We start from the raw sequence: 26,504 nt of genomic DNA, 5'->3' as shown, positions 1-26,504 counted from the left end.
TACATATATACAGATCAGAATGGACCCTGAGGTGGTCAGTTATAGTCAGATATGCCAGCAGGAACTCATGTTTACATAATACATATATACAGACAGGTTAAATATACACACACACACGTGCATGTGCATACATGGCTTAGCACACACATCTATAGATCCTGGGTTTGTCCTTTGAGAGGGGACACCCCAGTAGCAGCAAGCACATTCCATGCCCAGATGTTAGTTTCTAAATTTCATCTTCAATAAAAGGAGCCAAGTCTCCCTGGAGAAATGGCTGATAATTGGGATGTGGGAGAGAAAATACAAGATGAACCTGGAGCATCTTGTAGTCCCAGGAAGTAAGAAAATGCTCAAAAATAAAATTTTTAAAAACATGTGGGCATTTCAAAAGGGCATGGAACCCAAAATGTAAGAGCTCCCAGTGGCCACAGCTAGAATGATTTGAGTGCACACACACACACACACAGACACACAGACACACACACAAATCGGATTATACCCCAAAGAATAAAATGAATATCCATGGATTTGTAAGCATATAAATAAATTATTGAATAAATTAAAACTGAAAGGGTAGCCGGGCGAGGTGGTGAGTGCCTGTAGTCCCAGCTACTTGGGAGGCTGAGGCAGGAGAATGGCGTGAACCCGGGAGGTGGAGCTTGCAGTGAGCCAAGATCACGCCAATGCACTCCAGCTGGGGTGACAGAGCAAGACTCCGTCTCAAAAACAAAACAAAACAAAACAAAAAACTGAAAGGGACAGGCCTTTCTTGGAACAAATTCCAAACAAGAAATGTGGAGTAAATAGGGAAAATGACCATCAGGCCGGGCACAGTGGCTCATGCCTGTAATCTCAACACTTCGGGAGGCTGAGGCAGGTGGATCACCTGAGGTCAGGAGTTCGAGACCAGCCTAGCCAACATTGTGAAACCCTGTCTCTACAAAAAATACAAAATTAGCTGGGCCTGGTGACACATGCCTGTAATCTCAGCTACTTGGGAGGCTGAGGCAGGAGAATTGCTTGAACCCGGGAGGTTGCAGTGAGCTGAGATTGTGCCACTGCACTCCAGCCTGGGCAATAAGAGCAAAACTCTGTCTCAAAAAAAAAAAAAAAAAAAGGAAAGAAAGAAAAGAAAAGAAAAAAAAGAAAATCACCATCAGTGCTGCAGGCAAGCTCCCCTGAGGAATGCTAAAATTCCTGTGCAAAGTTTAAGGAGAAAGAAGATATTTGTATAGTCTCAAAGTGTCTCCCCTAAATGTTCAGTAATTACCGCGGTGCCCAGATTCTTTGATGCTCCTTCCTGTAGGAGTTGGAGCTCATGCTGGACTTCATGACTCACTCTTAACCAGTAGGACATGGAGAGGAAAACAGTCACTCTCCCGTGGGGAGACCTGGCAGGCCTCACCTTGGCTGTGTGATCAAGGTCCAGACCACCAGTGATGAGGCATGTTGACATCGTGGCCCCTGAGAGCACGTGATGAGAAGAGCGCCCCACCTCTGCCGTGTTCTTCTGCAAATGCACAGTTCCAATGTAATCAGAGAGAACATCACACAAACACCAAATGAGGGGCATCTTGCAAAATACCTGAGCAGTACTCTGCAAAGCTGTCAAGGCAGTGAAACGAAGACAGGCCAAGAAAGGGTCACAGGTGCAGGGGACTAAGAAGACGTGAGGACCAGTGCAGCCTGGGGTCTTGGACGTGAGCTGCTGAGATTGCACCCATGTGAGTGTCTCAGTTTCTATACGTGCATCATTGCTGTGTAAGATGCTCAAGTGAGAGGAAGCTGGTGAACGGGTCTGTGGGAAGTTGCAGTACTGTCTTTGCAACTCTTCTGGACATTTTTTTTTTTTAAATAAAATCTTTTTAACATGAAAATATGCAGAGCACGGTGGCTCGCACCTGTAATCCCAGCACTTTGGGAGGCCGAGGCAGGTGGATCATGAGGTCAGGAGTTCAAGACCAGCCTAGCCAACATGGTGAAACCCCGTCTCTACTAAGAATACAAAAATTAGCCGGGCGTGGTGATGGGCATCTGTAATCCCAGCTACTCGGGAGGCTGAGGCAGGAGAATCACTTGAACCCGGGAGGCAGAGGTTGCAGTGAGCCGAGATCGCGGCTTGCTCTGTCACCCAGGCACTGGGAGCTTTCAGCATTGAGTCTGTGTGGCATCCAGGCTTTTCTGGATAATGTAGAATCAAACCGCATAATTAATTCCAGTAACTTAGAAATTTTCACTTATGAATACTAAATTCTCCTCACCTAGCAACTGACTGAACAGGTTGAACAGCACCCTTCGCCGTTCTCCTGCAGAACCCCGTGGAACGGGCCCTGCTTTCTCAGAGTGCTCCTGGCGGTGATGAGGGAGCCCAGCTCATTGCGGTTCGTGCAGAAGGCTGTGTGCCATCCCCGGGACTGCACGGGGAGGCGGAGGCTCAGGCGTGGGATCTGAGCTCAGTGGGCCCTTTAAGGACCGCTGCCTCCTTTCCTCCCTTTGGCACTCAGCATCGACTTACGATGGCTCCCAGTCACAGTCCTTGTCACTGCCTGGCATTACACAGGGCCACAGTCCCTTAACTGAAACGCTTGGGACCAGATGCATTTTGGAATTCGGAATGTTTCTTGATTTCGGAGAGAGAAGAGGGGATGGACTGTTGGGCAGCCCTGATTAACCCTGCAGCGTCTCGGCTCTAGAGAGGAGGGCTGCACTACTGGGAGCATCGCAGCTCTAGAGGGGCCTGCACTGCTGGGAATGTCTCAGCTCTAGAGAGGGGCCTGCACTGCCGGGAGCGTCTCGGCTTTAGAGAGGGGCCTGCACTGCTGGGAGCGTCTCGGCTCTAGGGGAGGCCTACATGGCTGGGAGCGTCTCGGCTCTAGAGCCACAGCTGATGCATGGCAACGATGAGCTCTCCTGCTTAGTGCTGATGTGCCTCAGCCCCTAACCCCACTGGTGTCCAGATGAGGACCTTGAGGCTCAGAGAAGCTAGGTCAAGGTGAACACCAGTGTTGAGTTTCAGCCCCAGGTCTACCTGATGCTGCCTCCACATTGACTGAGTTGGCCTGGTCCGTTGTGAGGGCAGTAGAGCCAGGGCCGAGGTGGGGATGCCAAGGTCCCATGCCGCAAAGATGGGTGGGACGGCACAGGAGCCAGTCATCATCTCCAAAGACACAGCTCCGAATACCTCATCCTGAAATCCCAAAGATCAAAATCCCAAAAGTATAAATCTGGAAAAAATAATGTCGATGTTATTTATTTACATTTTTAAAAGGTATGTATTTGAGAAACATAAAAACACAACAGAACATTTCATAGGCCACTTTACACAATAAAATAGGCAATGATAACAGGTATTTTTGCATAAGCACTGAGGTGACTAATGACGGCGGCATGGGTGTAGCAGTTATAAGAAGACAGACCATAAAGAAATAAGTCAAAAGAGAAACGTGTACACGTATATCACTACAGTTACTAATTGTGTGCACCTAGCCCTATAGCTGTGGTCATCTGAAACATCAGGGATTTTAGATTTTAGGGATTTTGATCTTTAGGGATTTCAACATTCGAGATTATGGTGTTTGGGATTGTGTCTTTCAGGATTATGATCCAAACTCAGCTGGGCCTCCCCTACCTGCCCCAGGAATGTGGAGTGAGAACGTTGCAGCAGGGGAGAACAACGCAGCAAAGCACAGCAGGGGAACTGGAAATGCTCACCCTTTGACAGGGTACTTTTAGTTCTGGGGCCTTATCTTAAGGATATTCGAACATATACAAAAAGATTCATGCACAGAGATATTTACTTTAGTATTATTTACCATAGGAAAAAAGTTGGAAACAATACATTTTATGTTCTGTAAAATGAAAGAACAGTTAAATAAATCATGGCTCTAAGACAACTCCAGGGCTGTGTACGGAAGTTCAGGGACAGAATCAGTTGAGGCTGTTCCACCTGAGCCTCAGCTTCCTCTGCTGTATGTCGGGAATCAGGTGGGGGCCAAGCGAGATCACCACAGTGCAGGCCAGTGTGCAGGGCACAGGTGGGCGCCAGGGAGGGGATGCCGCACAGCCCCATGCTCTCACCAAAAACGTGCAGAACAATTTGGAAGAAAACATTTCCATCTGTTAATAAAGAGCAACAGCCTCCGGTCATAAGTGACACACGACCCTTTGCCTGAGTCTTTTTAAATTTTTCCATATGTTCCATATTTCCTACACCAAACGTAAGCTACTTTCATAATCACAAAAACTGAATGGAAAGAGGAGGAGGAGGACGGGGGTGGGGAGTAGTAGCCATGGGTTCGAGCCCTTCCTCGCCGCATGACTTGGATAACACAGTATATTCACACAGCCGTTTCCCCATCTATGAACTTCTGAGGTGCTTTTATTAGTTGATGTCTGGGACCCCTAGGAGCTCTCTTTATACCTCATGATATCAAATGCCCACCTTTCCAGCTCCTCTTGGCCTCCTGCCCTTCCTGGAGGGAGATGCGCTCCCTGGAGCTGCTGACTAGGTGGAAGCAGACTGGCTCCTTCAGTGGGTAGGCCAGCCTGCCTGTCTCCCTAGCCCAGTCCCACCGTGCTGGCCTCAGTGGTGGAGGCAGGCATGGAGCCCTGGAGGAACCACTCCTCCCCAGCCGCCACCAACATTTGTGGCACCGAGAAGCACCCGTGGTATTCCGGACAGGGATGGGGTTGAATACCCATGTATAGGGGACCCTACACCCCCAGGCTTGGCTCTGGGCTAAACAGCAGGTGTGGATTTGGGCCTAGGCCTCGGAGAAGCCATCAGCTAGGGCAGAATTCCCATGTGGGCAGGGTGTTATTTAGGAATTCCAGGGCTTTCTGTATTGCAGATTTCCTGTATTGTGCATATGTGCGTGCACGTATGTGCCCTCAGCCATGATATAAAGTGTTTTTCTGGCTGGGGTTGCATCACACAGTTTGGAAGCCACTGCTCTGCAGATTCTGAGGACCACTTCCCTTATTTCTCACCAAATTCCCATTTCTTCTGTTTTTGTTCCACCCACTGCAAAAAGCATAATGCCTTCTCCTCTGCATTGGTGGGCAGCGGGTCCTGCTGCTCAGGTTTCTCCAGCCAGGGCCCTGAACCTGAGCCTGGTGGCGTGGGCAGGGGGCTGACTCCAGGTGGGCCAAAGGCAACCTATCCAACTCTTCAGAATGGCTTTTCTCTCCTCCCTATAAAACATATTTTTTCTCCTCCCTACAAAACATATTTTTGTATTAGGGTGTTTGTTAAAATGAAAACATGAGATCATTGATGCATAAAGAGAAGCCGTGTCATTACTTCCCAGGCCCTGTGCAAGGTGCAAATTGGCATGTTAGTGGCTGTTTGCATCTTTTCAATTCCTTTCGTCTTTTCTCCTTATCCTGCCCTTTATATGGTTTCTGCTTTAAGTCAAACATTGTGAGTGGATTGATGGATGTATGTGTGTGTGAGCGTGTGTGCACAGATGCATGAGAACTGCAGAGAGAGATGGGAGATAACCAGTGGGATCACTGTTCTCTTCTTCCCAAACATTAACGTTAGGCTGTTCCGCTTCTGTTCTTGAAAGGGCACCCACCTTACTGCTTGGGAGCCTGGAAATGGCCCCACTGAAGCAGCTCTGAGGCCCTGGGCACCCTTTTCCTGGTTGTGGCCAGCTGAGTTGTGCATGGTCCTCCCCGTGGGATGTGCTTGGAGCATCTGCTGGTAGCAGAGCCTCAGTTCCTCTCCTGCATTCTTTCGCTACAGGTGTTAGACCTGCTGCCCACCTGTGACCTGTTTACTGCCAGGGATAGACCTGTGGCCAGTGTGGAAAGCGAGATGCTTTGTCCGTACAGCCTGCGGGGCTCAGCCTTCCCGGGGTTGCCCACAGCTAGGCTGGGCCAGGACCCCCAAGCCTGGGAACTTACACCTTTCTCACCTGCTTTCCTAAAGGTAGTTTTCCTTTGTGATCTCTCTCCCTGAATGGCTAAACCACACTATGAATAGAAAACTGTCTTGAAAACTGCTTTGCACGTACATCTGATAAGGTCCTCTGGAGGACGACCTCCACTGTCTAGTGGGCGAGGATTGTTCAGCCGCCTTGGCTGTGTCACCGAGCTGCCAAGGGCAGACTGTAACCCTGGGCTCACCAGCATGCAAAGATATTTTCTTCATTTATTTATTCCACAAATATATATTTATATTTATATTATTTATATTTAGAGCCAGTGTATCTCTCTGTTGCTCAGGCTGGAGTGCAGTGGCACGATCTCACTGCAGCCTCAAGCTCCTGGGCTCAAGGAATCCTCCTACTTTGTCCTCCCAAACAAAAATATTTTTAAGGAGCCCACTAGGAGAGTGCTGAGTTTAAAATCTAAGTTCTTGTTTCTTTTTTCTTTTTTATTGATGCATAATAGATGTACATAGTTTCAGGGTACATGTGATAGTTTAATGCATTCATATAATTGTAAAAATCAAATCAGCCTACTTGGAATATCTATCGCCTTAAATATTTGTTTTTGCTTTATGCTAGAACCGTTCCGATTCTTCTCTTCTAGCTATTTTGAAATATACAGTAGGCAATTGTCAACTATGATCTATGTAACACTAGGTCTTATTCCTTCTATCAAACCATGTATTCGTACCCTTTAATCAACTTCTCTTTGTCCCCCTCTCCCTGCTACATTTCCCAGCCTCTGGTAACCAGGCGTCTACCCTCTATCTTCACGAGAGCTACTTTTTTAGTAGGTGGGTGAGAACATTCAATGTTTGTCTTTCTGTGCTTGGCTTATTTCACTTAACATAATGATCCCTAGTTCCATCTTGTACAAATAACAGGCTGTCATTCCTCTGTATGGCTGAATAATATTCCACTGTGTATCCACACCACGTTCTGTTTATCCATCATCCGCTGATGAACTCAGAGGCTCATTCCGTATTTTGGCGATTGTGAGTAGTCCCGCAGTAAACATGAGAGTGCAGACGTCTTTACGATATATTGATTTTGTTTCTTTTGACTGTATGCCCAGTTAGTGAAATTACTGGATCATACAGCAGTTTTACTTTTAGGTTTTTTTTTTTGTTTTTTTTTTTTTTGAGATGGAGTCTTGCTCTGTTGCTAGGCTGGTGTGCAGTGGTGTGATCTTGGCTCACTGCAACCTCTGCCTCCCGGGTTCCTGTGTTTAAGCGATTCCCCTGCCTCAGCCTCCCGGGTAGCTGGGATTTATAGGTGCGCACCACCACGCCCAGCTAATTTTTTGTATTTTAGTAGGGACGGGATTTCACCATGTTGGCCAGGATGGTCTCCATCTCCTGACCTTGTGATCCGCCCGCCTCCACTTCCCAAAGTGCTGGGATTACAGGTGTGAGACACTGCGCCCGGCCAACTTTTATTTATTTATTTATTTATTTATGTTTTTAGGCAGAGTCTTGCTCTGTCACCCAGGCTGGAGTGCAGTGGTGCGCTCTCCGCTCACCGCAATCTCCACCTCCTGGATTCCAGTGATTCTCCTGCCTCAGTCTCCCAAGTAGCTGGGATTACAGGGTCGCACCACCACGCCTGGCTAATTTTTTATATTTTTAGTAGAGATGGGGTTTCATCATGTTGGCCAGGCTCCTGACCTTGACCTTGACCTGAGTTGGTCAAACTCCTGACCTTGTGATCCGCCTGCTTTGGCCTCCCAAAGCGCTGGGACCACAGGCGTGAGCCACCGTGCCCGGCCCCTTTTAGTTTTTTGAGGAGCCTCCATCTGTTTTCCATAGTGGTTGTACTAATCAACGTTCCCACAACAGTGTGTGAGGGTCCCCCTTTCTCCACATCCTCGCCAGCATCCCTTATTCCCTGCCTTTTTGATGAAAGCCATTTTAACTGAGGTGAGATAAGACCTCATCACAGTTTTTTATTTGAGTGTCTCTGATGATTAGTGATGTTGAGCATTTTTTCATACACCTGCTGGCCATTTGTACATCTTCTTTTGAGAAATGTCTACTCAGGTCTCTCGCCCATTTTAAAATTCGACTAATTGTTTGCTATTGTTTGAGCTCCTGGTTATGAATCCCTTGTCAGGTGGGTAGCTTGCAAATCTTTTCTCCCATTCTGTGGGTTGTCTCTTCAGTTTGTTGACTTTTTCCTTTGGTCTGCAGAGGGTTCTTAGCTTGGTGTGATTTCACTTGTCTGTTTTTGCTTTGGTTGCCTGTGCTTTTGGGGTCCTACCGAAAAAGTCTTTGCTGAGAACAATGTCCTGGAGCACTTCCCTAATGTTTTCTTCCAGTAGTTTTATAGTTTCAGGTCTCAGTTTTACCTTTAATCCATTTTGATTTGATTTCTGTGTACGGTAAGAGAGACGGGTCTAGTTTCATTCTTCTGCATATCTTTATCTAGTTTCCCCTGCGCCACTTATGGAAGAGACCGTCTTTTCCCCCGTATATTGTTGGTGCCTCTGTTGAAGATGAGCTGGCTGTAAATGTGTGGATTTATATCTGGGTTCTCTATTCTGTTCCACTGGTCTATGTGTCTGTTTTACGTGATTACCAGGCTGATTTGGTTACTATAGCTTTGTAGTAAATTTTGGAGTCAGGTAGTGTGGTGCCCCTAGCTAAATCCTTGTATCTTATGGACAATTATGGACATAACAGTGTTTTGTTATATTTCTACTTCTGTGTAACTCGGGGATGCATGGTCGGTGATTTGGATGACTAGAATGTGGCGTCATATCCGGAAGGCATTGTTCCTGACCCTTGCTTCAGATTCCTATGCAACTCCCTCCCATGAATGCAGCTGCTGCGTGTACTTTCTGCACACACGAGCCGCCAGCACGCACCTTCTGCCCACACGGGCCTACTGCACGCACCTTCTGCACACGCGGGCCGCCTGCACGCACCTTCTGCACACGCGAGCCGCCTGCACCGGCCTTCTGCCCACGCGGGCCGCCTGCACGTGACTTCTGCACATGCAGGCCGCCTGCACGCACCTTCTGCACACGCGGGCCACCTGCACCGGCCTTCTGCCCACATGGGCTGCCTGCACATGACTTCTGCACACGCGGGCCGCCTGCACGCACCTTCTGCACACGCGGGCCGCCTGCACCTGCCTTCTGCCCACGCGGGCCGCCTGCACGCACCTTCTGCACACGCGGGCCGCCTGCACGCACCTTCTGCACACGCGGGCCGGCTGCACGCACCTTCTGCACACGCGGGCCGCTTGCACCTGCCTTCTGCACACCCGGGCCGCCTGCACCTGCCTTCTGCCCACACGGGCCAACTGCATGCACCTTCTGCACATGCGGGCCGCCTGCACCGGCTTTCTGCACACGCGGGCCGCCTGCACACACCTTCTGCACAGGCGGGCCGCCTGCACGCACCTTCTGCACACGCGGGCCGCCTGCACCTGCCTTCTGCACATGGGGGCTGCCTGCACCTGCCTTCTGCACACGCGGGCCGCCTGCACCGGCCTTCTGCACACGCGGGCCGCCTGCACCTGCCTTCTGCACACCCGGGCCGCCTGCACCTGCCTTCTGCTCACACGGGCCAACTGCACGCACCTTCTGCACACGCGGGCCGCCTGCACCGGCCTTCTGCACATGTGGGCCGCCTGCACTGGCCTTCTGCACACGCGGGCCGCCTGCACGCACCTTCTGCACACGCGGGCCGCCTGCACCGGCCTTCTGCACACTCGGGCCGCCTGCACCGGCCTTCTGCCCACGCGGGCCGCCTGTACCGGCCTTCTGCCCACGCGGGCCTCCTGCACGCACCTTCTGCACACGCGGGCCACCTGCGCGTGCCTTCTGCACACCCGGGCTGCCTGCACCTGCCTTCTGCCCACAAGGGCCAACTGCACGCACCTTCTGCACACGCGGGCCGCCTGCACGCACCTTCTGCACACGCGGGCCGCCTGCACCTGCCTTCTGCACACGCGGGCCGCCTGCACCTGCCTTCTGCACACGCGGGCCGCCTGCACCGGCCTTCTGCACACGCGGGCCGCCTGCACCTGCCTTCTGCACACCCGGGCCACCTGCACCTGCCTTCTGCTCACACGGGCCAACTGCACGCACCTTCTGCACACGCGGACCGCCTGCACCGGCCTTCTGCACACGTGGGCCGCCTGCACTGGCCTTCTGCACACGCGGGCCGCCTGCACGCACCTTCTGCACACGCGGGCCACCTGCACCGGCCTTCTGCACATGTGGGCCGCCTGCACTGGCCTTCTGCCCACGCGGGCCTCCTGCACGCACCTTCTGCACACGCGGGCTGCCTGCAGTTTCAGGGAGGAGCTTTGACATCATCAGGTTATTGGAGTTTGATGGCAGCTGCTGCTATTCTTGTGTAGAAAATACGGATTGCGATGAGTTTAGTTTCAGTATCCTCAGCTGTAGGATTTTTTAATAAACGTGCTATATGAAGAATATATAATTTTGTCACTGGAGATTAGACCTGGAGTTTTCAATAACTAGATTTTTAGGCTGCGTGTGTTACAAGTCCAATATGTATCCGTAGCCTTATTCTAAAAGTGGATATATTAATAATTCACTACAAATTTGCTAGTGTAGTGGTTGATAATTATTATGCCTACATTCCTTTTCTATGGGGGAGCAGGTTAGCTGGCAGGGCCTGTAGGTCACACATCTTTGCCTCTCGAGACAATTCTCCAGTAAGTGCTGAGATCAGAGGCTTGGAGTGTCCAGAATGAGATCCAATAAGAGCTGAGCTGAGGCAGCCTCAAGAGGAGTGGAGTGCTGTGCCTTCGCACACCCCAGTTCCCATGAGTTCCTGATTTCTGTACCGGAGGCAAGAGATCTGGCCCTCAACTTAATTTTTCTTTGCCCACAGAACTCATATCAGGGGTATATTTCCACACGTGTCTACAGTTAAGCAGACACGCCTGGCATTTAAAGCCTTTGGCTATGGCCCGTGAAAGTCTGTTGGCTGAAGTCCTGCCACATGTGCCTGCTGCTGTGACCCTGAGGATATCTGTCCATGGGGTTCAGCCCTTCACTTCGGGGTTCATTCATACATGTGTGGCCCTCTTGGGCCAGACACATGGCTAGAACCAAAGTTACAGCGATGAAGGGACCCCATCTGAGAGCCCTAAACAGGCAGGACAACATAGCGAGGTGTCTGAGCACTCGCTCAGGCGAGACTAATGCTGAGCCCTCACAGGCAGGCTCTCTTATGCCCCTGTCAAAGAGAATTACTCCCCAGACACTTGTTCAAAATGGCAAAAAGACTATTCAAGACTATTGCAATAGGTTGGCTCATGCCTGTAATCCCAGCACCTTTGGAGGCCCAGGTGGGAGGATCACTTGAAGCCAGGACTTCAAAACCAGCCTGGGCAACAAAGCAGGACCCCATCTCTACAATGTTTTAAAAAATTATTTGGTGCAGTGGCACACACCTGTAGTCCCAACTATGCAGGAGGCTGAGGTGGGAGGATCCTTTGAGCCTAGGAGTTTGAGGCTGCTGTGAGCTGTGACTGTGCTACTGCACTCCAGCCTGGTTGACAGAGCAAGGCCCTGTCTCTTAAAAAAAAAAAAAAAACACTATTGCAAGAGGAGAGAGAGAGACTGAATTCAACTCTCAATACAACAGAGACAAGTGGGGATAGCCAATGAGCAGGGTGAGGGAGGTGATGAAAAGTTGCTGAAAGGAACTTGGTTAGTTAGCAAGGGTGGGGAAGATTCTTACTAAGGACCTTAGCAGCATTCCTTGTTAGCACTGAGCTCAGCAGGCCAAGGATGAGGCTTCATCAGGGAGAAGGCTCAAAGGAGCCTGAGTGGAGTTTGGTCAAGGAGAGCATCTTTGTCATCCTTGCAATGACTCATTTTATAGGTAATTAAGTAGGGGGTTCAGACAGGTCAAAGAACTTACCAAAAGAGGAAATTGTGTCCATGTGGCTGGTGGCTCACACCAGGAACTGACAGTGGCTTACTCTTAGAAACTCAGAGTGTGCGTGTCTCTTTGAATCCGTATCTGTGTGTGGGTGGGTGTGTCTGTCTGTGTGCTTGCCTCAGTCTCTTCTGAATTTCTCTCCCAATCCCCGTCTCTCTTTCCTCGGGTCGGTGTTTCCCTCCTGCTGGCCTCTGGCCAGCTATTTCTGGAAGTGTCAGCTGCTCTGTCTTCCTGCCCCTGTCTCCACCATCACGTCTGTGTCTGACTCCCTTTCTTTCCCATACAAAACCCCCAATGCAAGTCCTACTGTTTCTGTAACTGGCCACTGCCTATAACAAATCTTTGCTTAGGTTGTGTTTCTTTGTAGAATAGACTGATGTTCTGTGTGCTTGATTTTTACAAGATGAGCACAATACGTTATCTTTCTTCTTTATTAAAAAAAGGAAAAATCCAACCACAAGATTAATATCTTGTCATGGACTGTGCCCCGCTCGAGCCTCTCCACAGGCAGCCCGAAGGAAAGTGGAGGGAGCTGCTCCTTTCCGTAGCCGGGGTGCCCACCCCAACCAGGCTGCCTCTGCCACCCAAGACAGAGGTTCTCTGATAATAATTTATGGGGATTGTTTCCAGAGACCACACCTGAAGCCGCCAACTCCCCGGAGGAAGGCCCTGATTAATGGCCGATGAATTTCTCCTTAAGGCCCTGAAACTGCCTACTCAGAACCAAGCCAGTTTTTCCTGCCTGTCCTGTTTGGGCAGCCAGAGGAGGCAGCTAGAAACCCATTATGCAGGGGATGGGGGTAAGTGGAGGAGGGAGGGGTCGGGGGAGGAGTGGGGAGGAGGAGGAGGGAAACAGGAGACCCCAGGCTTTGGCTATGACGGGGTCAGCCTTTCTACACCATTCCGGGATGCTGGTGTCCACCACTGCTGCCTGGGCATGGGGAACAGAGACTCTGCCTGGTGGGAGCAGACAAGAGGTTCGAGGACCAGAGCTCATCCTCTTCGGTGTGTGCCTGGGAGGAGGTGCAGGTGCAGCCAGTGGGGTATGATTAAAAAGAAGGGACGCGAGTTTAGGGGACAGCCGCCCACGTGCACCAGCTCTCCGTGTGCCACAATCTTGCCTGTCAGGGACCAGGATCCCACTAGAGACCCGAGTTTAGGGGACAGTTGCCCACGTGTACCAGCTCTCCGTGTGCCACAATCTTGCCTGTCAGGGACCAGGATCCCACTAGAGACCCGAGTTTAGGGGACAGTTGCCCACGTGTACCAGCTCTCTGTGTGCCACAATCTTGCCTGTCAGGGACCAGGATCCCACTTCACAGTTAGCAAATAGCAGCTCAGGGACATTAAGCAACTCGCCCAGCATCGCACCAGCAGACAGTCTCACCTTCAGGGTCGTCTGTGTCTGTTACAGTCGAGTCTAGTTTCGGGTCTCAGAGCACCTCCCTAAAGCTGCCGTAAACCAAGAATAAAATTCTAAGCCCCACAGCCAATCGAGTGGACCCCGCCTCTGGGCCAAAGGGATTCCAGAGAAACCTGAAGAACTAGTTCAGGCCGTGATGAGGAGGAGTGGGGGCTGGACAGGCCTCATTGTACCCTCCTCCCTTTGGAATTTGGGCAGAACTGACCAGAACCAACATTAAAACAGAGATCTGAAGACTGACAAGGCCCTCTAGCAATAAGATACCAAATTCCAGTGCAGCATCACATGACAGACAGAGGCCATGAAATCAATATTTTACCTCAAAATATATTTCTTTGACATACTTTGAAATGGCCCTGCCAAGCTGTCTCTTGTGGGGGACATTTACATTCTGTAGAGAATCCCTTCCCTTTCCAGGTCTTTCTCTGATCCTGAAGACATTGGCTGAGAGTCTAGCACCTTCTATGGGTCTGAACAGGAAACATTTGCCATCTATTGTCTCTAAGGGTGGCCACCTATGAAACTTCATCTACATAATAAGAACCTTGGTCTCCACAGTCTCTTATCTTAACCCAGACTCTCCTTTCTATTGATAGCAGGTCTGTAGATAATAATTCTTTCAACCAATTGACAATCAGAAAATCTTTGAATCTATCTATGACCTGTAAGCCCCATTACTTTGAATTTTCCTCTTTCCAGACCAAACCAATGCACAACTCCTACGTACTGATGGTGGTCTTACGTTTCCCTAAGTTTCTGCCAACTAAACTGTGCACACGTTCTCAGGACCTCCTGAAGCTGCGTCACAGGCGCTGATCAAAGAACACACCCAAAGTGAGTCTCAATCATATCAAGAAATCTATTTGCAAGGTTAAGGACACACCTGAGAAAAGAACAGAGAACCACAGGAAAAACTGTGGTCCGTGCTTTTCCCAAAGATTGTCTGGGGGCCTCAGTAAGTAAAGGGGAAAAGTGCGGGTATTGGGGAAAGGGGAAGAAGTGGAAAAAATGGGTGTGGGTAAATCAGAGGCAAATGGTTGCATTCTTCTGTCTTTGGTCAGCATTCACTGAATACACATTTTACATGTGATGGAGGTAGAGGCAGGGATGTAGCTTTTTTATCTTTGTGTAACAGCTATCTTATTTAGGAACCAGATGGGAAGCAGGTTTGCATAAGCCAGTTCCCAGCTTGGCTTTTCCCTTTGGCTTAGTGAGTCTGGGGTCCCAGGATTTATTTTCCGTTCTCACAGGTTGTGGTCCTCACATTTGGCTCAAAATATTCAAAATTTTTTCCAGAGTTTGGCCTTTTCTTCAGCACTGGGAATTGTGATCCAAAGCTTTTCCTGGTGAAGCACAAAGTTGGAGAAACAAAACACAAACTAAACAACAATGAAACAGAACAGAGTGAATCTGCTGTAGCTCAAGAGAGGACGTAGCTGCCCCAACCCCACATCCCTGGGCTCGGGTTTGCCTTGCTGACCTCTGCTGCCACCTGGTGCCCCACAGAGAAACTGAGGAGAAACCACATCAGTCTCCTTCAGCCTCAGCTTCACATCTGTGGGTCAAGTAACCCTTTCAGAAGCTGTATAATGTGGGAAAGCTTTCCTCTCAGGAAAATGCACACATCCAACTTTGAGAAGATGCCCTTGGGGGCGCTTCAAGGATCCTAGATAAAGAATCCCCTTTCCCGAACATCCAAGAACCTAAGTTTTTTTTTTTTTTTTTTGAGAAAGTCTCGCTCTCTCTCCCAGTCTGGAGTGCAGTGGCGTGATCTCGGCTCACTGCAAGTTCCACCTCCCGGGTTCACGCCATTCTCCTGCCTCAACCTCCTGAGTAGCTGGGGCTACAGGCACCTGCCACCACACCTGGCTAATTTTTTTGTATTTTTAGTAGAGACGGGGTTTCACCGTGTTAGCCAGGATCGTCTTGATCTCCTGACCTTGTGATCCACCCGCCTCGGCCTCCCAAAGTGCTGGGATTACAGGTGTGAGCCACCGCACCTGGTCCAAGAACCCAAGTTTTAGATCTAGAGTGATGTCAGCATGACATTGATTTCCTGAGGCCCAGGGGTGAAGGAGCTGAGGACAGCAGAGGGGTGAAGGAACTCAGCTACAGACAGCAGAGCTGATGCACAGGCCTCCCAGCGCCTGCAGTCACCTGGAATTGGGAAGTGCTCAGAAGCTTACAAAGCTGCCTCGAGGTGGGAACACGACATTAATCCAAGAGCAGTTCCCTGATCCTATAAAAATGTACTAGATGCAGTGGGGGCATTTTAAATGAGCAGGGAAGGACAGACAGATAAACAGAAGGACAAACAGTATTGGGATTGGGATAAATCCTCAGCTTTTGCCCAAATCTTAGTGACTTAAGCATCACTTATTTGCTCACGATTCTGTGGCTGGACCATTTGGTTTGGCTCAGAGGGCAGGGACTGTGCTGGTCTTACCTGAGCAGACCTGCATGTCTGCGGTCAACTGGGTTGGCAGAGACAGAGGGACTGTCTTCCTCCAGGAAGCAGCAGGTTAACTGGTTGGCAGAGACAGAGGGACAGAGGGACTGCCTTCCTCCAGGAAGCAGCAGGTTAACTGGTTGGCAGAGACAGAGGAACTGAGGGACTGTCTTCCTCCAGGAAGCAGCAGGTTAACTGGTTGGCAGAGATAGAGGGACAGAGGGACTGTCTTCCTCCAGGAAGCAGCAGGCTAACTGGTTGGCAGAGACAGAGGGACTGTCTTCCTCCAGGAAGCAGCAGGGTAACTGGTTGGCAGAGACAGAGGGACAGAGGGACTGTCTTCCTCCAGGAAGCAGCAGGTTAACTAGTTGGCAGAGACAGAGGGACTGTCTTCCTCCAGGACGCAGCAGGTTGACTGGTTGGCAGAGACAGAGGAACTGAGGGACTGTCTTCCTCCAGGAAGCAGCAGGTTAACTGGTTGGCAGAGACAGAGGGACTGAGGGACTGTCTTCCTCCAGGAAGCAGCAGGTTAACTGGTTGGCAGAGACAGAGGGACTGAGGGACTGTCTTCCTCCAGGAAGCAGCAGGTTGGCTCTGGTTCCTTCGTGGGGCAGCTGGTCTCCAGGGCAGCAAGAGAGACCAAGCCCCCGTGCACATTCTACAGCCTCTGTGCACATCAGACTTGTTAATATCCCATTGGCCAGTGCAAGTCACACGGCCAAGCCCAGATTAAGGAGTGGAAAGATGGACGCTATCTCCTCCTGGTAGAGGAGGCAAAGGAGTTGGGAGCATTATGTGGCCACTTATGTTTGCAATCTACCATACTTAGCACTTTGAGAAAAGAATTAACTGAGAAACTTGCTTCAAATAGGGCATTCAGTAAAATGAAGCCCCAATTGAAGTAAAATGCATATATAAAAAATGAAACTGTGACCGATTTGAAGGACAGTATTGGCAAATATTTCTGTGCTCTTGGAGGAGAAGACCCTTATTGGCATGACATGTCAGAAACCACAATGAAAGAATTATTTTAACTTGCATTCATAAAAATTAAAATTATTCATTAAAAACATCGTGAATGAAATTAAAAGTCAAAATGTAAGCCAGAAAATTATTTACAACATATGTGTCAGGAAAAGACAATACCCTTCAGACTTTGAGAGTTTACATCAGAAAGAAAACAGCAAATGACATGATCCAAACTTGACAAAGGACATGAAAAAGAGCCAGCACTTAGTATGTTTTCTGAATGAATAAGTAGCCAACAGCACATGAAAATGTGTGTAATCCATTTGTAAGCAGAGAAATGCAGATTAAAACAGTAAAGTGTCATTTTCACTTCCTGGATTGGCAAAGGGTTTTATGTATTTTACTGACAGTGCTCAATATTAGCAGTAAACAACAAATGGTGAGTAAATATGAGCTTCGGAACCTCAGGGAAATGATCTCCTTATTTCAACCTGTAGATTCCTTCCTACAACCAGTGTCTACTGAGCACCTGCTATGTGCCAGGCACAGCCTAAGTCCTGAAGGTGTAGTCTCCACTGAGAAGGTGATATTTGCACAAAGACCTGAAAGACAGGAGTGAACTGTGTGGATAACTGTGGGTACCCCTCCAGGCAGAGGAGTAGCAATGTGGGTCCCAAGGTGGGACCACATCAGACATGTTCGAGGACTAGCTGAGGGAGAGAGGTGGGAGGTCGGAGGAGATGATGGGGGCCGGCTCTGAGGTCGGAGGAGATGATGGGGGCCGGCTCTGAGGTCGGAGGAGATGATGGGGGCCGGCTCTGAGGTCGGAGGAGATGGGGGCCGGCTCTGAGGTCGGAGGAGATGGGGGCCGGCTCTGCTGGCCAACACGAGCACTCTGGGTTTTCCTCCAAATGCTATGAGAGCAGAGGAGTAACCTGGTCTGACTTGGGTGTGAGCAGATCTCTCTGGCTGTTGTTCCGGAAAAAACTGAGGTGCCCACGTGAAAGCAGAGATCGGTTAGGAGGCTGCTGCAGCAATTCAGGCAAAAATGGGTGGCGGGCCTGGGGCATAGTGGAGGAGAAGCGATCGGATTTTGGATATTTGTAGCTCCCCCAATACGATTTCCTGGAGAAGGAGATGACTTCAATCGTCTGGCCTGAGTAGCTGAAAGGATGAAGCTGTCCTTCATGGAGGTGGGGAATCCACAGAGAAGCGGGTATGGAGAGAGTGTCAGGAGCTCAGTTTTAGCCATGGATGTTCAAGGGGAGGTGTTGAGCAGCAGATAGAGACACAGGCCTGTGGTCCCAGGAAAAGGTCTGGGGGTCACTAGCCCATGGATGGAGTCACAGGCTGCATAGATTGCAGGAAAGCGAAGGTGGAGAGAGAAGAGCAGAGTACCAGGATGGGCCATTGAGCACCCTGGTGTTGAGAGCAAGTGGCCTCTAATCAGAGTTGGGTCAGGGCCACTGTGAGTGGGCTGCCCCCAACATGAGTCAGCTGTCTAGGACTAGTTTATCTCTGCTTCTCACTCTACTGGTATTATGGGGCAGCTCCTGCTGTCTTCCAATTTGGTGTTTGTAAAATGAGGCATAAAAAGCAGGTGACAAGGATACCAGGAAGTGCACAGTTCTGAGTGGAGTATGTGGCTGTCTCCAGGGGAGAGGTGGCTGTTTGGAGGGAAGGGTGACAATGGATAATCAGGGTCCATGGGCATCCCTGCTTGTTTTGGAGCCATGGGCACTCAAATAATGTGATTTTATGAGGCTATTGAAGAAAAAATTGGCCACAGGGCCAAGAGGGCTGGGAGGACCCCAGCTCTCCGACTGGTGTTTGCTTCTCTGCCATCAGGGCTGGGAGGCCATGCCAAGCATTGTGATTTGCAGAGTCCATGAGACAGGAACACTCCCACCACAGTGACCTGCCTCTGCACACAGCCAGAATGTAGCTGGCTCCTTTCTTCTCCCACTTGCACGCTTCCAAGCCTTCAAAACATACTCATCTCCATGTTCTGTGAATTAGCCATTTTTTAAAAAATAAAAAAATAAACAAACTCATCTCTGAAGGTCCAGGTGATTTTTATGGTTAGGGTTAGGAGGATCGCTTGTGCTTAGGAGTTTGAGACTAGCCTGGGCAACATAGCAAGTCCCCGTCTCTACTTAAAAAAAAAAAATGAGCCAGATGTGGTGGCACACAGCTGTAGTCCCAGCTACATGGAAGACTGAGGTGGTAGGATGGCTTGAGCCAGGAGGTTGAGGCTACAGTGAGCCATGATCACACCACTGCACTCCAGCCTGGGTGACAGAGTGAGACCCTGTCTCAAACTTTTTTAAAAGGCCAGGCATGGTGGCTCATACCCATAATCCCAGTACTTTGGGAGGCCAAGGTGGGTGGATCACTTGAGCCCAGGAATTTGAGACCAGCCTGGGCAACATGGTGAAACCCCATCTCTACTAAAAATCAAAAAAATTAGGTGGGTGTGGTGGTATACATCTGTAGTCTTGGCTCCTTGGAAGGCTGATGTGGGAGGATTGCTTAAGCCTAGGAGGTCGAGGCTACAGTGAGCCGTGATTGCACTGCTGCATTCCAGCCTGGGCAAGAGTGAAATCCTGTCTCTGTCTGTCTCTGTCTGTCTGTCTCTCTCTCTGTCTCTTTCTCTCTGTCTGTGTCTCTCTCTCTCTCTCTCTCTCTCACACACACACACAACTTATAAGCATCTCTTGTTTCTCCTAAAATTACCCTTCTAGCATTAGCTGTCTCATTAAAATTCTAGTAGGCTTTTTTGGGGACATCAGCAAATTAATTATAAAATTTATATGGAAATGCAAAGGGCCAAGAAAGGGCCCTTAAAAGGGACAAAAATGGGAGAAATTACTAGATACCATGGCTCACCATAAAAGCTGCCTTGATTAAGACAGTGTGGCAGTGGTCAGCAAACAGTGGTCTGCCCCTGGGCCAACTCTGCCCACCATCTGTTTCTGTATGGCCCATGAGGCAAGAATGATTTTTACATTTTTAAATGGTTGAAAATAATTGATTGGTGGGGACAATGCTGGTGGAGTCTGAAGTTGTCATGCAGTGACTCACTCAAGCTTAGGCAGATTTGGTGATATATGACACAGAGATGCAAAGAAATGCTGTAGCTGACACACACTGGCTGGCTCTGGGAGATGCAGAAGGAGCATGTCACCCAAAATAGAGCCAGATAGACATCTTTAAGGAAGGAGCAAAGGGGCTGCATCTCAAAGAATGAAGAAGGGATTTGTCATGAGAGATGGGGCAGGAAGTTCTTGAGAGGCAGAGGGAGAGCATGAGAATGTTGGGAAGGGAGGAGAGATTCTCACACATCTGGGAAGCTGACAATCCATCAGCATGGCCAGAAGGAAAATGAGGAGGAGCAGAAATAGTTGAGGCTGGTTATAGAAGCAGGGCTGAAGCTGTGTCGATTGTGGTAAAGAGTTGTGATTCTATCCAGAAGGCAATAGGTAGCATTCTAAACAGAGATCTTTTAAAACAAGAGTCAGCAAATATTTTCTGCAAGGGGCTAAATGTTAAATATTTTAAGTTTTCCAAGCCATATGGTCTCTCTCTCAATGACTCAGCTCTTCCATTATACCATGAAAGTAGCCAGAGATGTTATGTAATACATGTATTGGCTGTGTCCCATTACAACTTTACTTAGAAACGCAGACTGTGTCAGACATGGTCCATGCATGGTAGTTTGCCACACTCTGTTTTAGAAAGCTCAGGTTTATGATGTGATGGAGAATGCCTACAAGAGCTCTTGTTTTAAATGGTAGTGTGAACATACACTGGAATTCTATCCTGCTTGACCCAAGCTCTTGATAGCAAAAGGTAGAAAAGATAGAGAGCAAACAGGTAGATAGATAGATGATAGATAAAGAAAATACATAGCTGTTCCAGAAAACAGAAATGGATAACTTCATGAACCAAAAGCAGAGTAATATACTTTAGAAAGGAAGCAGGCTGGAAAACCCACAGTTGCAAAGCAAATAGAATTTCCAACTGCCTCTTGTAGCCCCTTCCTGGAAGTAGTCACAGCCCAGGGTGTTTGACTTCTTCCTCTGTTTTTTGTTTGTTTGTTGTTTGCTTTTCTGTGGGGTTTTTGTTGTTGTTGTTGTTTGCTTTTTTAAAAAAAAAATTCCCTTTCCCTGCTTTTTGGTCACAGCAGCCTTTGTCACTTCAAACACAGCAAGTGTTCTTTAAAAAAAATTATATCAACCTTTCAATTAAAATGCAACATGTCTGAAACTTGGTATCTGGAGAGGTGAGTTGGACAAAGGAGCCCTTGTTGCTGCATGTTTTCATTCTTCAAATTTCACCTTGCATGCAGTAACAGACAGTGCACAAAGCCACTTCCTTATGGACGGAAATTCTGAAATCCTTTTATGCCTGGCCTTTCCATCCTTCAACTTCCCCTCTCCCACGCTGGGAAGGATCGTACTGGACATTTTTGTTTTAATGTCAGTGACAGGGGAACACAGGTAGCTCTAATACAGCTGTGACCCAGATGCTTCTGTTTCTAGCACGTATTTATTTTGCAGCAAACATTTACATCCATGATGTTTCACTGTCTTTTGAAAATAATTAGGCAATATCTCATCTGAGGTAGGATGTTTCTAGGGGTTGTGTTCTGAGGGAGGAAAACTAATCTGTTCTCTTTCCACTGCATTCTAGGAACAGTAAGAGGACCTTGTGCATGAATAATTTGTTTCCACACTACAGAGTGGGTAATAAGCAGATTAGTAAAAACAATTCTGCTTCACTTCAGTAGCAGCCTCCTCCAACTCATTTTTTCTCAACAAACTTATTTTTCCAGCAGAAGAATCCCAGACTTCTTAGAGAACCCAGTGACTTTTTGCACCTTAAATCTGTGAAATCCTCATGTTTTCTTCTGCCGTATCCATAGTTCAAACAAAGATGAGGCAAAGCTAGACGCATTCCTGAAGGAACCCAAGAAATTCCTCTCTTTCTTTCTCTGGAACGAAACGAATTCTCTAGACCACCAGTTCTAACCTTCAGAAACCAAACCTGTCTGTGAGATCTCCTTCAAATACTGCTGTGGACCCCAGTGTTTATTCATTACGTTTTTTACATATTTGTTTTATTTGGAATCCATGTATTTGTAATTTTAGTGTTTGTATTAATATCAGGGAGAAATGTTTAAATCTGTCTATGCCATATGTGCCTCTGGCTTATTGCCCAATTAATTGTAGTCTCAGGCTAAGCTTTGGTTTCTGTCTTTAATTTTTGTCAGAAGAAATATAACTGATCTCAAAACATCTGCTTTTATTGTAGGGGCTCGTGCTGCCATCTCCATTCCTCTCTCTTTTCTTGCAATCTGGGTGGAAGTTCTTTAATATGAACACTTCAACCACCTTCATTCTACCATGTCCACTATCAGCACATTCAAACTGATCCAGCCAAGGCTGTCATCTTAGGCCAGGGATTTTTTAGGAATCTATTTTGCTGTGATGCGGCTGGCACCCCTTTGACTCACTGTATCACCCCAGGGTTCTTTTCATTTTAGAAGCCCAAGAGGGCAGAAAAAGAAGTAGGTGAGCAATTAAACACTCTGAGTCAGGAGCGTCTCCCCTTGCGTTAAGCAATGTTGTAGAACATCGATGTTCTACATCGATGTTCGCGACCTTGGTACCATTTTGTCCACTTGATTGGAAAAGCCAGTCAATAATTTCAGGTCACTGTTGGCCTTAGAAGAAGAGCCCAAAGGCAACAAGCAAAGGCGCTCGTGTCCAGTCACCTTCTAGAAGCATTTTCACTTTCCCTTAAGGTTTCCCTTGATGAACATAGAAGTACTCTATGTAGAATTGACCCAGTGCTGCCCTGGCAACTTTGTATATTAGGCCAAATTTACATTTCTTACCTTTATGAGAGGCACCCTGGTAGGCTAGTGGAGTTACACCCAAAGTCTGATCTCAGCTGCACTGTCCAGAAATGCAACACGGTCCAATCAAATAACATTATCTGAGCCTGTTTCTTTAGCTGTGAAAGAAGAATAACATACCCATCTAAAAAGGCAGCTTATTGTATTTGATTGGTCTTTTATTTTCTATGAAACTGTGTTTAACACAGTAATTATTTTCATTTGTGTACTACATTTGTGTTGTGTTTTTGGTTTTAGTTTTGTTTTTGAAATGGAGTCTTTTTTTTTAGTGGTTTTTTGTTTTGTTTTTGAGATGGAGTTTTTCTATTGTCACCCAGGCTAGAGTGCAGTGGTGTGATCTCTGCTCACTGCAACCTCCACCTCCCAGGTTCAAGTGGTTCTCCTGCCTCAGCCTCCTGAGAAGCTGGGATTACAGGTGCCCACCACCATGCCCAGCTAATTTTTTAAATATATTTTTAGTAGAGATGGGGTTACAACATGTTGCCCAGGCTGGTCTCAAACTACTGACGTCAAGTGATCCACCCGCCTTGGCTTCCCAAAGTGCTGGGATTATAGGCATGAGCCACCGTGCCTGGCTTGTTTTGAAATAAGGGTTTCTTGGCTAGGCATGGTGGCTCACACCTGTAATCCCAGCACTTTGGGAGGCCAAGGTCAGTGGATCACCTGAGGTCAGGAGTTCGAGACCAGCCTGACCAATATGGAGAAACCCTGTCTCAACTGAAAATACAAAATTAGCCAGGCATGGTGGTGCATGACTGCAATCCCAGCTACTCAGGAGGCTGAGGAAGGAGAATTGCTTGAACCCAGGGGGCAGAGATTGCAGTGAGCTGAGATCGCACCATTGCATTCCAGCCTGGGCAACGAGCAAAATTCTGTCTCAAAATAAAAAAAAGATTTCTTAAAATGATATTTTCAGTATTTTATAGATGATGTGTAAGCAGCAATCTTAATAGGATGTTACCCGACACTTTGCGAGACTAGCAGCTGATTTGATCCAGATGTCTCTAATTCTTTTTTTCTTTTTCTGTTTTTTTTTTTTTTTTTTTTTTTTTGACAGAGCCTTGCTCCGTCCCCCATGCTGGAGTGCAGTGGCACGATCTCGGCTCACTGCAGCCTCCACCTCCTGGGTTCAAGCGATTCTCCTGCCTCAGGCTCCCGAGTAGCTGGGATTACAGGTGCTGCCACCATGCCCAGCTGATTTTTTGTATTTTTGGTAGAGACAGCATTTCACCATGTTGGCCAGGCTGGTCTCGAACTCCTGACCTTAGGTGATCTGCCTGCCTCGGCTTCCCAAAGTGTTAGGATTACAGGCGTCAGCCACTGTGCCTGGCCCAGATGTCTCTAATTCTAACATGAGATGTATTGCAGGATCATAGCAGAGTGAGTTGCTGATGTATCCAGAAGGAAACGAGCATGGAACTCTCACGACAGCTGTCCTGAGAAGTGTGTGTGTGCTGTGCTTGAATATCTCACTGCTCATTTATACACAGGCTTTCTGGTGACTGAGTTAACAGTATCTGTTTCATAAATAATGTAGCCCTCTTTCTTTCTTTCTTTCTCTCTCTCTTTTTTTTTTTTGAGACAGGGTCTTGCTCTGCTACCCAGGCTGGAGTGCAATGGTGCAGTCTCAGCTCACCGCAACTTCAGCCTCCTGGGTTCAAGCGATTCTCCTGCCTCAGCCTCCCAAGTAGCTGGGATTACAGGCATGCACCACCACGCCTGGCTAATTTTTTCTTTTTTTTTTTTTGAGACGGAGTTTCGCTGTTTTTGCCCAGGCTGGAGTGCAATGGCACAATCTCGGCTCACCACAATCTTTGCCTTTTGGGTTCAAGGGATTCTCCTGCCTCAGCCTCCCGAGTAGCTGGGATTACAGGCATGTGCCACCACACCCGGCTAATGTTGTAGTTTTAGTAGAGACGGGGTTTCCCTAAGTTGGTTAGGCTGGTCTCAAACTCCTGACCTCAGGTGATCTACCCGCCTTGGCCTCTCAAAGTGCTGGGATCACAGGCATGAGCCATCACTCCTGGCCTAATTTTTGTATTTTTAGTAGAGAGAGGGTTTCACTCTGTTGGCCAGGCTGGTCTCGAATTCCTGATCTCAAGTTATCTGCCTGTCTCGGCCTCCCAAACTGTTGGAATTACAGGCGTGAACCACCATGCCTGGCCAGCTCTATTTCTTTAAGCCTACATGTTTTGCACGTGTTAAAAGTATTTGAACATACAATTACTCAGCTTCCCTTGTTTACGTGTGAATTTTGTATAATCTTAAATATTTTTTCCAATCTAAGCTTTATTTTATCCCGTTTCTTCTATATTTGTATAACTTTAGGCGGCTATCTTCATTGAAAGTTTTTTCTCAAAAGCCTTAAGATAGAACATAGTTCTTGGCAGCAATTTGAAAGTTATTTGAGGAGAAGGGGAGACTTACAATGATGATTCAAATGAAGGAAACTAAAAAGTAATGAAGCAAGGCAGAGGAAAAAGCAGTACTCACTTGAGCACATCCCAAAAGAATAACATTTCAAATGTAACTAGAAACAAGTATGCTGAAGTTCGCAATACAGAAATAATTATTAATAAGATAGCTTTAAAGCCCTGCTCAGCTTTTGAATGTTGGGAATTGACCGAGAGGTGGCTGTAACCTAAGATGGTTCCTTCAGTAATGACCATTTTTTCTTTTTCAAGATGATGATTATTCCCCACCTTCTAAGAGACAAAGACCAACGAGCCACCACAGCCACCAGTCCCAGAACCCGCCAATGCTGGGGAACGGAAAATAAGGGAGTTCAACTCTGGTAAGTTCTCAGCAAAATCCACGACCTTTTGCTTTATCTTCTGGACTCTCAACGTGACTGATGAAACTTACCACATGCTCTGCAGGGGGAAATGGTTTAGCATGTGTTACTACATCTTAATCACATCTTTGTAAAGCCAGGAGCATTTTACAAGTCACGTTACAGACATTGTTTAAACATAGTCTGTATTTACCAAAGTATAGGACATTGTATCATCTCATATTAATTAGTTAGTTGGCTCAAAATTAGTGCTAATGACTTAGTAATTCAGTGATTTCGGTTAGCTTTAAAACCTTTATTTCAGAACTATTTCACCTCTTGGTTTTCATTTTTGCTGTGTGTCACTGCCTGCCGGCTGCTAATTTATTAACTCCCAGTGAATCATGTGTCCTGTGAAGGGACTGAATATTAGTGGCAATTTATGTTGATGATTTGTATTTTGAATAAATAGTTTGAATACATAGAACATTAAGCTTGTATACAATTTGAAAATAGTATTTTAATATTCTACTGTGTCATCGTTATAATGATTGGATATATATTGAATTTATATGTACTTTAAGTTGTTATATGTTTATGGTCTTTAGCATTCTAACGTGCAATTGTATATCTGTTAAAGTCTTTTTTTTTTCAAGATTAGACTGATTTATTGAGGCATCTGTTTGATGCCACATTAAGTGGCCCAGGCTTTGTGTAGGGGTTGAGGTTAAAGCAGGAAGAAGGGTGGTGAGAGGCGAGGTACCAGGATTAGGTTGGAATACCTGGGGGTGCTCTGAGGCTCCCCAAGTTTCCCTGGTCTTGGCCGGCTGTGCTGCTGGCCTGGGCATCTGATGGGCCTGCAAGGGTGGTCCAGGGGCTAGGGCAGGGACTTTGGAGTCACGCCGTTGGCTTTGAATCCAGACTCCTACACTTGGTAGCTGTGAACTCTCCATGCCTCAGGGACCTGCAGAACTGAGCTCTGTCTGAGCCAGGTTCCATCCAGGCACTGCGCATCCATCCAGAGGGGCACTGCCTCAGGTTGCTCGCTATTCACTGCCTTCTCAAGCAGACGCTTGTCTCCTTCTAGGCCCTCACAATCCA

At 47.8% G+C, this 26,504-nt stretch overlaps 2 long non-coding RNA genes across 3 annotated transcripts in view; both read left to right on the top strand.

Moving 5' to 3' along the window:
- The window catches only part of LOC129533480 (uncharacterized), a 74,879-nt gene extending 70,725 nt beyond the window's left edge, over nt 1–4,154 (top strand). The window contains exon 3 of one of the 2 annotated variants that reach the window (XR_010133691.1): nt 3,595–4,154. This is a non-coding gene — a long non-coding RNA (uncharacterized lncRNA). The remainder of the gene's footprint in view (nt 1–3,594) is intronic. The other variant, XR_008679748.2, reaches the window with a different exon arrangement.
- Nucleotides 4,155–12,330: 8,176 nt separating this feature from the next.
- On the top strand, nt 12,331–25,417 carry LOC101127511 (uncharacterized). Its single transcript, XR_010133692.1, has 4 exons — nt 12,331–12,666; nt 13,989–14,123; nt 14,586–15,489; nt 25,315–25,417. It is a non-coding gene; the product is annotated as an uncharacterized lncRNA (long non-coding RNA).
- Nucleotides 25,418–26,504: the final 1,087 nt, after the last annotated feature.

Source organism: Gorilla gorilla, chromosome 4 (genome assembly GCF_029281585.2).
Source record: "Gorilla gorilla gorilla isolate KB3781 chromosome 4, NHGRI_mGorGor1-v2.1_pri, whole genome shotgun sequence".
NCBI classification, from domain to species: Eukaryota; Metazoa; Chordata; class Mammalia; order Primates; family Hominidae; genus Gorilla; species Gorilla gorilla.
This window is presented reverse-complemented; position numbering and strand designations above follow the sequence as displayed.